The sequence below is a fragment of the Aythya marila genome, assembly GCF_965140915.1.
Source record: "Aythya marila genome assembly, contig: HAP1_HAP1_SCAFFOLD_221, whole genome shotgun sequence".
In the NCBI taxonomy this organism is placed as follows: Eukaryota; Metazoa; Chordata; class Aves; order Anseriformes; family Anatidae; genus Aythya; species Aythya marila.
Genome location: NW_028137545.1, coordinates 254,049 through 265,762, shown reverse-complemented (window position 1 = coordinate 265,762; position 11,714 = coordinate 254,049). Strand labels below are relative to the sequence as shown.

Below are 11,714 nucleotides of genomic sequence, written 5' to 3'. Positions count from 1 at the left end.
TCCTCTCTTAGTTATAAGCTGTTTAAAAGCGCATCCTATGTTTGAATTGTGGATGAGAGGTTCCCTTGGCAAAGTGAGGAGGAAAATTCTTCCTACCCCTTTATTATTAATTCACGGATTCAGTCTTGGTTCGGCCTACAGGAGCAGTTAACTGGAAGCCTTTGAAGATCGATAACTTTGCTGAGGTTGTCCAGGTAGGTGAAATCGAAGACCCACAGGGCCTGGAACGTGCTGTTTAATGCGTCCTAACTGTGTTCTAGAGAAGTTATTTGTAGCCATAGTTGATTATTGACTTGCATGTATCATCAGGTGGTTTTTTAAGGAGTGACTCCGTTTTCAGGCTTCCAGATGTGCTCCAGGTCATATTATTGAGGATGTGGAAGAGAACGCTTGCTGACAAAGCTCCTGGCAGCTTTACAGAACTTTAATATTTAGTTAGTTCATGTAACAGCTGATTTCAAGGCTTTGCTCTCTTTGAGAGACTGATAACTTGATTTGATTAACTGAAGAAAGCTGGAAAAATGTCCGTTCCTCATTATTTTTCACTTGTTACTTTCTTTCGGGTTACTTTTAAAAAGAAGATTTCACTGATCACAAGCCAGTAGAAGACTTTCAGCCCAAGCAAGGGTGAAGACAGCTCTCTCCAAGAGCAGAGGAAGTCCCTGTGGAGAGAACCCGAGCTTGTTAGCAGAACTCGTCGGCATGTCTAAACAAGGAGACGATTGCTACTTCTATTTCTATTCTACCTGTAGCAAGGTATGGCTGGCTTTCCTTTGCTTTGCTTTTTTTCCCCCTTTTTTTCAGGAAGGAGTAGATTAGGAGGAGGAAGCACACTGGTCTTTGGTTAACTTGAGAACCAGATAGATTGTGAATTCAGTTGTAGCACCATTAGGCAGCAGCATGGCCATTTTTGAGGCTGTACTCTATTTTCCTTGTTGGTTTCCTTTTGGTTCCAGGGAGACAAATGTGCCTACCGCCACTGCGAAGCTGCTCTGGGCAATGAGACGGTCTGCAAGCTGTGGCAGGAGGGTCGTTGTTTCAGGAATGTCTGCCGATTCAGACACATGGAAATTGACGTGAGTGCCTAACAATGTGTTCTCAAAATAAATCCACAAAAGCATTTTTCAGTGCCGTAGGTGTACTGATTGTGCTTTTGCAGGATAGATTTGTTTGCTTCAAAATCATACTGGTTTCTGTTACCAAGAGAGGGGGTGGGAGGAAGCAGAGGGAAATAAAATCAATGCCTTAGGTATGTCTTAGCAAGATATTTGTTTATTTTTTTTTTATTAGATGCTGACAGTTTTCTCAAGAGATGCAGAATAGCTGTTAAATAGACTGCTAAAACCTGCTGGAGCAGGGGGGTAATAAACAGGCTGTTCTATCCTCATGGGAGCAGGCTTGATAATGAACTATCAGGTGTCTTCTGACCCACAGTCCTTCAGATAACGCTGCTGTAGCTGCCTGGGGTAGGAAGTGGGGAAAGTTAAAGGTGCAGCAGAACTAAGTCTCCAAGAAGTAGTTCTAGACAGGGTTAACCTAGGCAATTTCAGATGTTCTTTTTCCCTCTGAATAATCCTAGTATAATCCTAGGTGTATTAGTTTAAGCCACCCTCAACTGATGTCTGAGAGTGCCTGTCTTCTCAAACTGAGTGATGACCAAACTAAATGTGCATAGTGGTTACAGCTTATGCAAACTTTGTGAATATGCCCAGAAATACTACACTTAACTGAGAAACTGACCTTTGGAATGATGTTTCAGCACTGTGTTGTGACAGCTGTCACGATCTGGAGCTGTGCATCTCTTTGCAAGCCTCAGGTGCATGTTATCACGAGCTTTTCTTTCTTTCTGTCTTCAGAAAAAGCGCAGTGAGATTCCTTGCTACTGGGAGAACCAGCCGGGAGGCTGTCAGAAAGCCAACTGTGCTTTTCATCATGCAAAGGGACGTTACATCGATGGACAATTCCTACCACCAAGCAAGAGTGAGTTTAGGTCCTTTTTCTTTAAGCGCTGAAGAATTAATTTTGAGTAGTACTTAGTGGGTGCCAATCCTGTAGGGGGCGTCAGGTAACTGTTCATTTGTGAGTGCAGGAAAAGGTCTGCAGTCATAGGTGTACTGCACCGAGTGTACTGCTGGTGTTTGTTTTCTGCTTTCGTGCTCAGCTTCTCTTTGCTTAGTGTGATGTTTGCCTTGCAGTTTGCTTCCTGTTGTTTCCTCTTTTGCTGGGTGGTAGGGAGATGTGGTGTTGTTGGAAGGGAAGTCATTGTTCACGGCGTAAGCAGTGATGGGATGGGCAAAAGGAGATGCTGAACTCGTTGTCTGTGCGGGTTATCTGCCTTTGCTACCATCTCTTTGCATTGTGGTCAAAGTTTTAAACTGCCATATTACCGATGATCCTCCTCTTCCTCTAGCTACACTGCCAAGTCCGCCTGAGTGCGCGGACGATGATCTGAAAGTGGCTCAGATGTCACTGCAGCAAAACAAACTTTCTGTCCAGTCAAATCCCTCTCCACAGCTAAGGGGGTGACGAAAGTGGAAAACTCTGAAAATGTCCCAAGCCCTACACACCCTCCAGTTGTAATCAATGCTGCAGATGATGATGAAGATGATGATGGTGAGCATGTTTTGGTTCTTGGAAGGAATTTGTGCTGTAAATGATTGTGTAAATCTTTGGTTCTTGAAGGAATCTGTGCTGTAAATGAATGTGTTAAATCTTTGTTTCTTGAAGGAATTTGTGCTGTAAATGAATGTGTTAAATCTTTGGTTCTTGAAGGAATTTGTGCTGTAAATGAATGTATAAATCACAGATGACCTGAGGTCTGACTAGCAATAGGGCAGGCAGTCTGGCCAGGTCACTGGTGGCTTTGTCTGGCAGTCAGTGGACAGAAGCTGAAACGTTGGAGGAAAGCTTAGAACCACTCCTGGCTTTAGCTGGTCTTTTGTGTAAAGTTCTATGTGAAACTAGGAAGGAAATTTCTTTTTTCTGTCTGAAGAGCAATGTGTTGTGTAGTAGTTAAAGCTGCAGAGAGAATCTAGAGTCCTAGATGTTTTGTCCTAGTGTATTCTACTTAGGAGTTCATCAGGTCAGTGTAGCTGTTTAAAAACAAACAAACAAACAAACAAACAAACAAAACAGCAACAAAGTTTTTTATATGAACCATGGGCTGAAGTGTCACTGCATGAGCTACGTAATCATGACCAACCTGGTCTATGCATAACTGAATCGATTTTTCCCCTTCAGACCAACTTTCTGAGGAAGGAGAAGAAACTAAAACTCCCGTCCAGCATCCAGCTGCGGAAGGCAAAAATGGATTACGGGTGATTTCCACTCGGAAAGGCAGTTCTACTACTACTAAACAAGGTATGCCAGCACCTTAGTAGGATAAATCAGAAGAACTTGACAGTTAAGTCAAAAGCAGCGTGGTGTAAAAACACAACAAAATGTAGGGGTGCTGAATGGAGTCGGTTATTTCCATGATCTCATTTCTGCCATTAATACCATCATGTGCCCATTGGGTCAGAAAGGTGAACTCCTTTTCTTTACTTTTGGAGAACAAAACAGGGCCACAGCATGGAGTTTAAATGGCTGCACGTGCAGCCTTGCAACCACTGTTGATAAGCCATATCTAACAATAGAGGGATCTAATATCGTGTAAATGGATTAAAATTAAAACTACATTTTGAACCCTGAAGGATGAAAGGAGGGGCAAAATGCCATTGGTTCTATGGCTCTTTCACTTGTGAGGAGTGTTGACAGGCTTTATTCGAAATACTTCAGAAAGTTCCTGAGCGCTAAGAAGCCTGAGGACCTGTGGTCCTCAGTGAGTGCCTCTAAGCCTGTCTCATGAACTGTTTCCTGTTTTCAGAGGGCAATCTGAATTTTGGAATAAAAACACTTGAGGAAATCAAATGGCAGAAGATGAAGGAAAAAAATAAGAGACACGGTGGTGAGTTAATATTGCCTACTTTCTTATCCTGTTCACGGCAGGTGATGGTGACTGGGAGCTGCTTGAGGGACAGACTTCCATTTTTAGCTGGGGGCATAAAGCAACCTGATTCTCAGCCAGCTGGTATTCTAAATGGGAGTTCAAAGGGCAACCAGAGGCAAATTAGTCACCTCTCTTCTTTACATGCTCTGCTTGCTGTATTTTTGACAGTAACAAGTCATTTAAAGTTTTTTGTTCTTTGTGATAGTTTTTTATGTTGGGTAAACTTCCTTACGTTTTGGTTGCTCTGAACAGAAGGTTCTTCAAGATCTTCTCTTCGTCCCGTTGATTCTATGATTTTTCCTGCTCCAGAAGAGGAAAACGTCCGGACAGTGGTGAGAACTGTGACAGTGTCTTCCAAGAAAGGTAATAATGAATGCTTTTGTTTTGATTTCATTACTCCTAAACTGGAGGGTTAAGCAATAATTAAAACAATTCACCCATGTTAGCCTTCTGGTGCTGCCTTCTGTTCAAAACGTGCTTTTATGCTTAAAGTCCCTGGTTGTACTGGAAAGATTTGGTGCTCAGGTTAAGTGCAGTGGCAGGAGAGAAAAAAAAAAGTGTCAGTATGCCAATAGGGGGGTAACTGAAAACCAGAAGAGTAACGAGAAGAGCGAGCTGTAGAAGCCAGTGCTATATAAGAAGCAATTTCTGAAGCATTAAAGAGGCGTACAGTGGCAGGTGTGGACACAGTATGACAGGAGTTTGTGTATAAATTGTTTAGAGCTGTGCAAATGCCTTTTAAAGGGAAAAAAGTGTGGAAGTACTTTTACTCGTAGACATTCACCTTAGAAAGGAATATTTCTCAGCATTTGCACCTAAGAATATTCTGCTTGCTTATGCAGCTTTGTTCTGCACAAAGTATAGGTGTCAAGCAGACTCAGATTCACTCTCCACTATCTCAGCTGGAATTTGAAGCAAGCACTGAGACTATTAATATTTTTTTTCCATGTTAATTATAGTTAAAATATGAGTTTATGTGGTTTAGCTGTCAAAAGAGTGTCTGACTGGGGTTTTTTGGACATGGGCTAACAGGATAATATTTCTGTTGGCTACTGGTTTCTGTGAAATAGAAAAAAAAATTCCCTTTTGTTTTAGGGGAGGAACCTGTGGTTCGAGTAGATCTTGCTGATAGACAAGGAAAACGGAAAGCCTCCGCGGGTGAGAACTTTTTACGAGCTGTTACGTAGGTGCTGCCTTCTATATATGACTGCATTAAAGAGTATTTGGGATGTATGAAAGGAAAATACATTGCAGTGGAGATCTGTGTTGACTGCAGAAATGGCAAAAAAAAAAAAAAATCATTTAGCAGCTGAAAGGCAATTCTATGAAAATATGCTTGAAAAAGAGAAGCTTATTGTTGACTGTTCTCAAACCTTCCTGCAAAGAAAAGTTCTTACAATATTCCTTGTTTTCTCTGAAGATGATGTAAGCAGCCTTCCAGTGAAGCGCAGCCTTGCTGAAAGGCTGGGGAAGAAGGTAGAGGCTCCGGGAAATGCTGACAAAGCACCCAAGAGAGAGACAGGTACTAAACGGGCATCTGGATTGGATTCCTGGGTTTCGTATTTAGTCTTTCTGTTTGTCCTTTTCCAGTGATGTTTCTTTTTGCATGTTGGCTGAGGTCGTAATCACTGGGATTCAAAGTCACCTTTCCTGTCTTGTTTTGAAATGTGAACCTGAAGTTGACATTATGCAGCCTCCCTAATTCGTTCTTTTTCTGTTTTGCAGTTCGAGTTCCCAAGTCTCTGAAGGACAGGCTGGGATTACCTCCTAAGCAGACCAGTACTGAGAGAGGTAACAGCTAGATATTAAATATGCTTTCTCCTCCTTCCTTTCCACGAACTTGGACTGCTTTCATACATCCCTACAAACTAATTTAAACGAAAACAAAGAACTGACGCCTCTTGCTTGAGTGCTGAAGCTCTTCTGACAGCCACTATCAGAACTCTGGCTCTAGGTGTGTGTTTATTTTCTACTTGTGCCTTGTCGAGGTTTTTAGCTGCTTCTGTGAACCGTTACGTACAATTAGAATAGAACCACTGCCAGGAGCAGGAATTTGAAATGCAGTCTGAAAAAGTAATAAAGTAAAGCAGCATTTCTGTGTAGCAGTTCTCTCTGGATAGGGCTGGTCTTCAAAATACAAGTGGCTCAGAGGAGGAGGAGAATGTTGTTCTAAGGATTGCATTGTTCTAAGATGCATTATTGGGAACGCTCAAGATGAGTTTTCCTTAGTGCTCTGACAAATTTTGGAGACTTAAAATATTGCTGGACTCTCTTTAAATGTTGGTGCTTCTCCTCATTTCTTGATGATGACAGGGAAGGCTGCCAAGCCGATGGGAGAGATCCATGTGAAAACACTGGAGGAAATCCGTCGTGAGAAAGCTCTTCAGAGACGCGAAACTCAAGCCAAAGCCGAGGCTGAAGGGCATGGTAAAACTGAAGATTCCAGCGCAGGGGCAAGAGCTGCTCGTGCAGGTCGCATCCAAACTTTCTCTGAAGCCTTGTCCGAAAAAAAGAATAATCGCTTGGTAGAAGAGAAGAAAAAAGCAGGAGAATGCCATAGCAAGAGCAAAATTCAGGGTGAGTCCAAGAAGCAGCTCGCTCTGTCCGGGCCCAGCAAAGGGCAGGCGAAGGAGCCGGCAGGAAAAGTCAAGCCGGAAGGAGAAGTGCGTGTTAAAACCTTGGAAGAAATAAAGCGTGAGAAAGCTCTGCGGATGCAGCAGAGTGAAGGAGATGTGCCAGCTCCCTCAGCACAACCCGGACCTGCCCCAGCAGAGCAGAAATCTTTATGGAGCACAAAACTAACAGGTAATAAGATGCTTTAATGCCTGCCCCAGTGAGGTGCTTCCCATATTGAGCAAGTTCAGTTTGCTCAGGATCTGCTTCATGGATAAATGCTGAATGGCTTGCACATTGTAGCCTTTCTCTCTCTCTCTCTCATGGGACACAAGGAAATAAATGCACAAAGGAAACAAGTACCCAGCTTTCTTTATTTCTGCCGTTGACAACACTTTTTTTTGTCTTTTTTTAAAGCACCTGAAAAAGAAGAAAAGAAGGCAGTGGAATTGAACCGGCCTTTTCCTAAACTTTCCTCTGGACCTGATGTACAGGTGAGTCCTCTGTGAAGACACACATACATTCGTACAATTTCTGATAATTCTGACAAGTTTTGTTACTCACCGTGTGCCACCCTCTTGAGTGTGTTCTTACCCTTCAGCAGCTGGTAGGAGCTGCAGTGCAGTCTAAATCCTATCGCCAGCAGCATTTCCAGACAACTCTGTAATCCTCAAACTTGGAATCAGTCTGTTTATACCACAGCAAGAAAGAAACCCTGTTAGCACCAGCTGAAATGTACACAGTTAACGTGGAGGGAATTCTTTTTGTTCTTACTGACTTGATCTGTCAGACATGAAGGATTTAATACAGAAGGCCAGAGTTCTGTGTTCAAGGAAATCAATCTGTCAGTGGATACTGTATAGGGGAACTTGTATGACTTTCTGCTGCTTAAAAAGAATGTGATAAATAGATGTACAGCAGAACATCCTATCTGTTTAAAGAAGCTTGCCATAGTGGATATTGCAGATATGTGAGACTGTGTCCGTAGTAAAGCATGGCTCTTGTTACAGGCAGAATTTTATGGAGAAAAAAAAACACAACAGTAACCTGAACAATATTAATATGCTGTTCCACATCAAGACCATTTTGGAGGGATTGCTGATCAGATTTTCTTAACGAAATCTCCACGGATTTTATTTTTTTTTTTTGTCCTATTCATGCACTACTTTTCTTTCCTTCTAGCCCACTCAGCAGAGTGGAACTCGTAAATGTCCAGAGAAGAGCTTTGAAGAGAGACGGTGGGAGAAGTGGCAACAGAGAAAACAACAAGAGAAGCTTCGTCAGGAGGAAGCTGCTGTCAAATCTACTGCTGGCTTCTTTAATACTGAACCAGCAGGGAAAGTGGCAGCTCAATTTCAGGGCCAGGAAGCTAAAAGTAAGTGTTGAAGGTTAAGAGTTACTTAGGTTGTCTTCTGAAATACAGACAGAAGATGACAATTCTCATGCTGTAACTCTGGCTGGGTGCATTTTGCCACGCAATGCTACGAAGCGAAGGGTGTACTTTCTTTTTCTTAGTTTGTTTCTTTTCCTGCCAGCCAGATGTTAGGTAAGGAACGGGAGACTAGAAAATGACACTACAAGTGTGGACTTTGTAGAACAGCTTAACTGTGGGACATCACTGCAAGGGAGAGGAAGCTGGTACAACAGTTGCATACACTCTTGTCCTACTATAACTGCTGCTTTTTCCTTTCCTAGCGGGAGCAGGACTTTAAATATAAAAGCCGTCTATATTTGTGAACCTAGCTTGCACTTAGGATTGCTATGTGTCTGAGGTTTCCCTTGTCCTGGATTATTATTTACTGTAGCTCTTCGGTTTCTTTGTTCCTTTGTATGGCTTGTTGGTAGACAGAGTTTCCTATGTGGAAAAGATTCCTGAGAATCCAGGCAATGGCGGTGTAATTGTGCTGGCCAAATGCATTTAAGTGTGTAGAAGGACTGTGGAAATGATTAAGAGAACCTGGATTTTTCCTGAGGCAGAGCAAGACTGTATCAGTTCTCTCTTGCTTTTACTCTAGCCAACTTTATGACACCTGCGAAGCCTTCGCGTGGGAACGTCACTTTCCCCAAGAAGAAGGCACTGAAACGTAAGGCACCTGGGAGTTATCCCTCTGCCATAGCAGCTGTGGAACTACAGACTGCCTTTGATGCTGACATGATGGGACCTCCAGCCAGAAAAGCAGCCATGGTAAGGCCAGGGGCTAATGCAGCGATGGATCCCTTGTTAAATTTCTACCCTCCTCTATTTGAAAAGGTGGAAAACTCAAACGTTCTGCAGGCCTTCTGTTTCCTTTGAAATCCAGTAGCTGTCTCCAGGATGCTTGTAGAACCCTTCTGTATTTATGAGATGAATGGCACTCTTTAACCGGTACTCTGATGCTGTGATTTCTCTGGTGTGGGGGATTTTGTCCATTAATGCCATGTTCTTAAAAGACACCAGATCATGAGTAACCTCCAGGTGAATGTGAACTTTCTTCAGGAGCACCTTGGTTTTGTATTTTGGCCACGGCTCCGCAATGCCAGAGGAGAAGCAGTGTGGAGGAAAAAGCTATTAAGGAATCTTTTACCCATGTGTCATAAATACTGTTTTGCTGCTTTCTAGGGTGTTTCAGACGTGCCGGAGCACGTCCCAGCCATCAGACTTGAAGAAAATCCCCCAAACAGGTGACAACCCCAACTTGCTCTTTTTCTTAATCAGTGTATATCCCCAGGGAAACATAAGTTCTGTCACATGTGGGAAAAAATGAGGGTTCTGAGATAATTAAAGCCCAAATCCATCAAAGGAATAAGTCACCTGAAACCACTTTCTAGCAGCTAGCAGGATTGCTTAATTAGGCTTTCTTGAAATGCTGCAAGTCAGCACAGCTTTCCGGTGACTTCTTGGGTTGTCTGAATACCTGAACGAGGATGAGGTGAAGTTCTACTTCCTCGTGAGGTGATAGATGATGAGTAGTGTCCTCTGCCTTTTGGTCCTCAAGAATGCCACCTCAACTCCAGGTGCCCTGGCTTCACAGATAAACCCCCAGACTGAAAAATGTACCTGGTAACGCATCGGGCTCTAAATGTAGCCCTGGGTTGATTGATAACAATCCCTGTGTAAGATTGAAGCGTAGGAGGGCTTGCCTACAGTTTTAAGAGCCGGTTTGCAGGAAAGGGATTTCCCGTTAAGAAATGGCATATCCTGATTGTTCTTTCTTGCTCTCCCAAGACCTGAAGTGCGTCTTGGAAGCCCGGAAAGATTTGAGGAGCAGATGGAGATGGATCTCGAGACCTCGACCTCAGCTTCTTCCCAGCTAGAAGAGGCACGGACACGCCGGCTGAGTTCCACAGGGAACGCGCCCTTATCTGCGGATGAAGATTTTGAGAAGCTACTTTGGGAAATCTCAGGAGGCAGACTGGAAGCCGAAATCGACTTAGACCCAGGGAAGGACGAGGATGACCTCCTCCTTGAACTCTCCGAGATGATTGACAGTTGAACTGCGTAGTCCTATGGTAGAATTAAAAAAAAAATAAAAAAAAAATTAAAACTGTTCTTCTTGTTAGATACCCTGAGGTGATCCTTTTTCTAACTGAGGCTTTGCAATGAGACTTAAAGCACGGTCCGAAGTGGTAGAAATTGGCAGGATCTGCACTCAGTTGTCCTAAATTTCCCTGCTGGTCAGAGTTAAGGTCTTGTGCATCCGTTCTGTAACTATAGGTGGTTACCTTCGATATTGAGAGGACAAAGCACTTCTTTTGGCACAGAAAGATCTCCATTGGCACGCCATGGTGGCTGCAAATCGATCTTCTGATGGAGCGATGCTCTGAAGGCTTAAACGTAAAGCTTCTTCCTTCCTCCGCCCTTGGCACAACTCGATGTTGGGCACATTGTGAAGCTTCGGTGTTCTGATTTCTCGGACAGTTGATAGCCAAATCCTGGAGTTACTATGTCAACTCTTGACTTTTACTCGTGTATGCCATTGTTTTGACTGTACCCGTGTCAGATGATGAAGCTGTAGGGGTGGGAGGGAGCAGAATCGTTATTGCAGTGTGTTGTGGACCAAACTTGCTGCCAGGAGTGGGGGTGGGGGTCAGCCCACCCAGCCTTCCTTTCAATTATCAGGGAGGATCAAATGGTGAAAAGCAGCAGCTCTGCCATGCGGCTCCGCTACCCCCACTCCCTTCTCTTGTGCTGTACCAAAGTTCCCCCAGGCTTTGGTTGGTGCTTTTTGCTGGTGTGAGGACTCCGGGGCGAGCAGTCGGGACTCTGCCGCAGTTACGGGGTCGATGAAAGGTTGTTTAAGTGCCTCTTGGTTTTAAAACTTGCTCCCCTGAGCTGCTGGCTCTGCTGCCTGCTACAGCAAATGTTCGGGTGCCATCAGCATCGCGCTTGGGCGTGGGCACTGACTCTGCGGAGGACAAAGCTGAGATTTGGGTGTATTGTGTACCCTGCCACCAGCCATCGTTTTTTTTCCCCTAGCAGGTCAATTTTGAATTATTTTCCGAACTTTTCGCGGCACGGTAGGCTCTTCCCGCTATGATTTGTGAAGCTGTGGGGGCCCTCAGGCATTTGCTGCTGGCAGAGGAAAAGCGCTTGTCGAATTTGTTGTAAATACTTAATGTTTGGACAAAACCACGCGTCTCTGTCTGTGTGTGTGTGTGTGTGTGTGTGTGTGTGTGTGCTGTGACGCCCCGGCCCCACCAGGGAAAACCTCCGCCGACGAAACTGCTGCTGGAGCTCACGCAGGCCTTCATCGTGCCAAAGGACTTCACGGGGACTTCTGCCAGCTCAGTAATGGGGGAGAAAAAGCAAAATCAGGAGGAGAGCTCAGAGACTGCACCCACCTGCCCTCGCTTTCCCTTCACCCCAAGAAGCCCTGTTCTACCATCAGCCTTCGCCTCTTCTGCCTGCGGTGCTGGGAGCGGGAGCGGCAAGGCGGCAGCAGCCATGGCGTACCGCGAGCAGGACCAGAAGGTGCAGAAGGTGATTGTGCAGCCCATCGTATCCTTCCTGCGGCTGGGGTGTGCCGGGGAGGTGGGTTGGGGGCGGCTCGGACCTCAGGGGGCTCGGCCCGGGCCTTGAGGCCTTGTCGCGGGGCCCTGAGGCCTCGCTGTGGGGTTTGGGGCCTTGTCCCGA

At 44.6% G+C, this 11,714-nt stretch overlaps 1 pseudogene across 1 annotated transcript; it reads left to right on the top strand.

Annotated features, from left to right (window-relative positions):
• The first annotated feature begins 702 nt into the window (after nucleotides 1-702).
• Nucleotides 703-10,094, top strand: LOC309890729 (zinc finger CCCH domain-containing protein 11A-like; annotated as a pseudogene). The gene is made up of 10 exons: nucleotides 703-756; nucleotides 957-1,076; nucleotides 1,857-1,980; nucleotides 2,411-2,613; nucleotides 3,241-3,360; nucleotides 3,866-3,924; nucleotides 5,438-5,497; nucleotides 5,725-5,779; nucleotides 6,302-6,750; nucleotides 9,913-10,094. The product of its transcript is annotated as a zinc finger CCCH domain-containing protein 11A-like (transcript).
• Nucleotides 10,095-11,714: the final 1,620 nt, after the last annotated feature.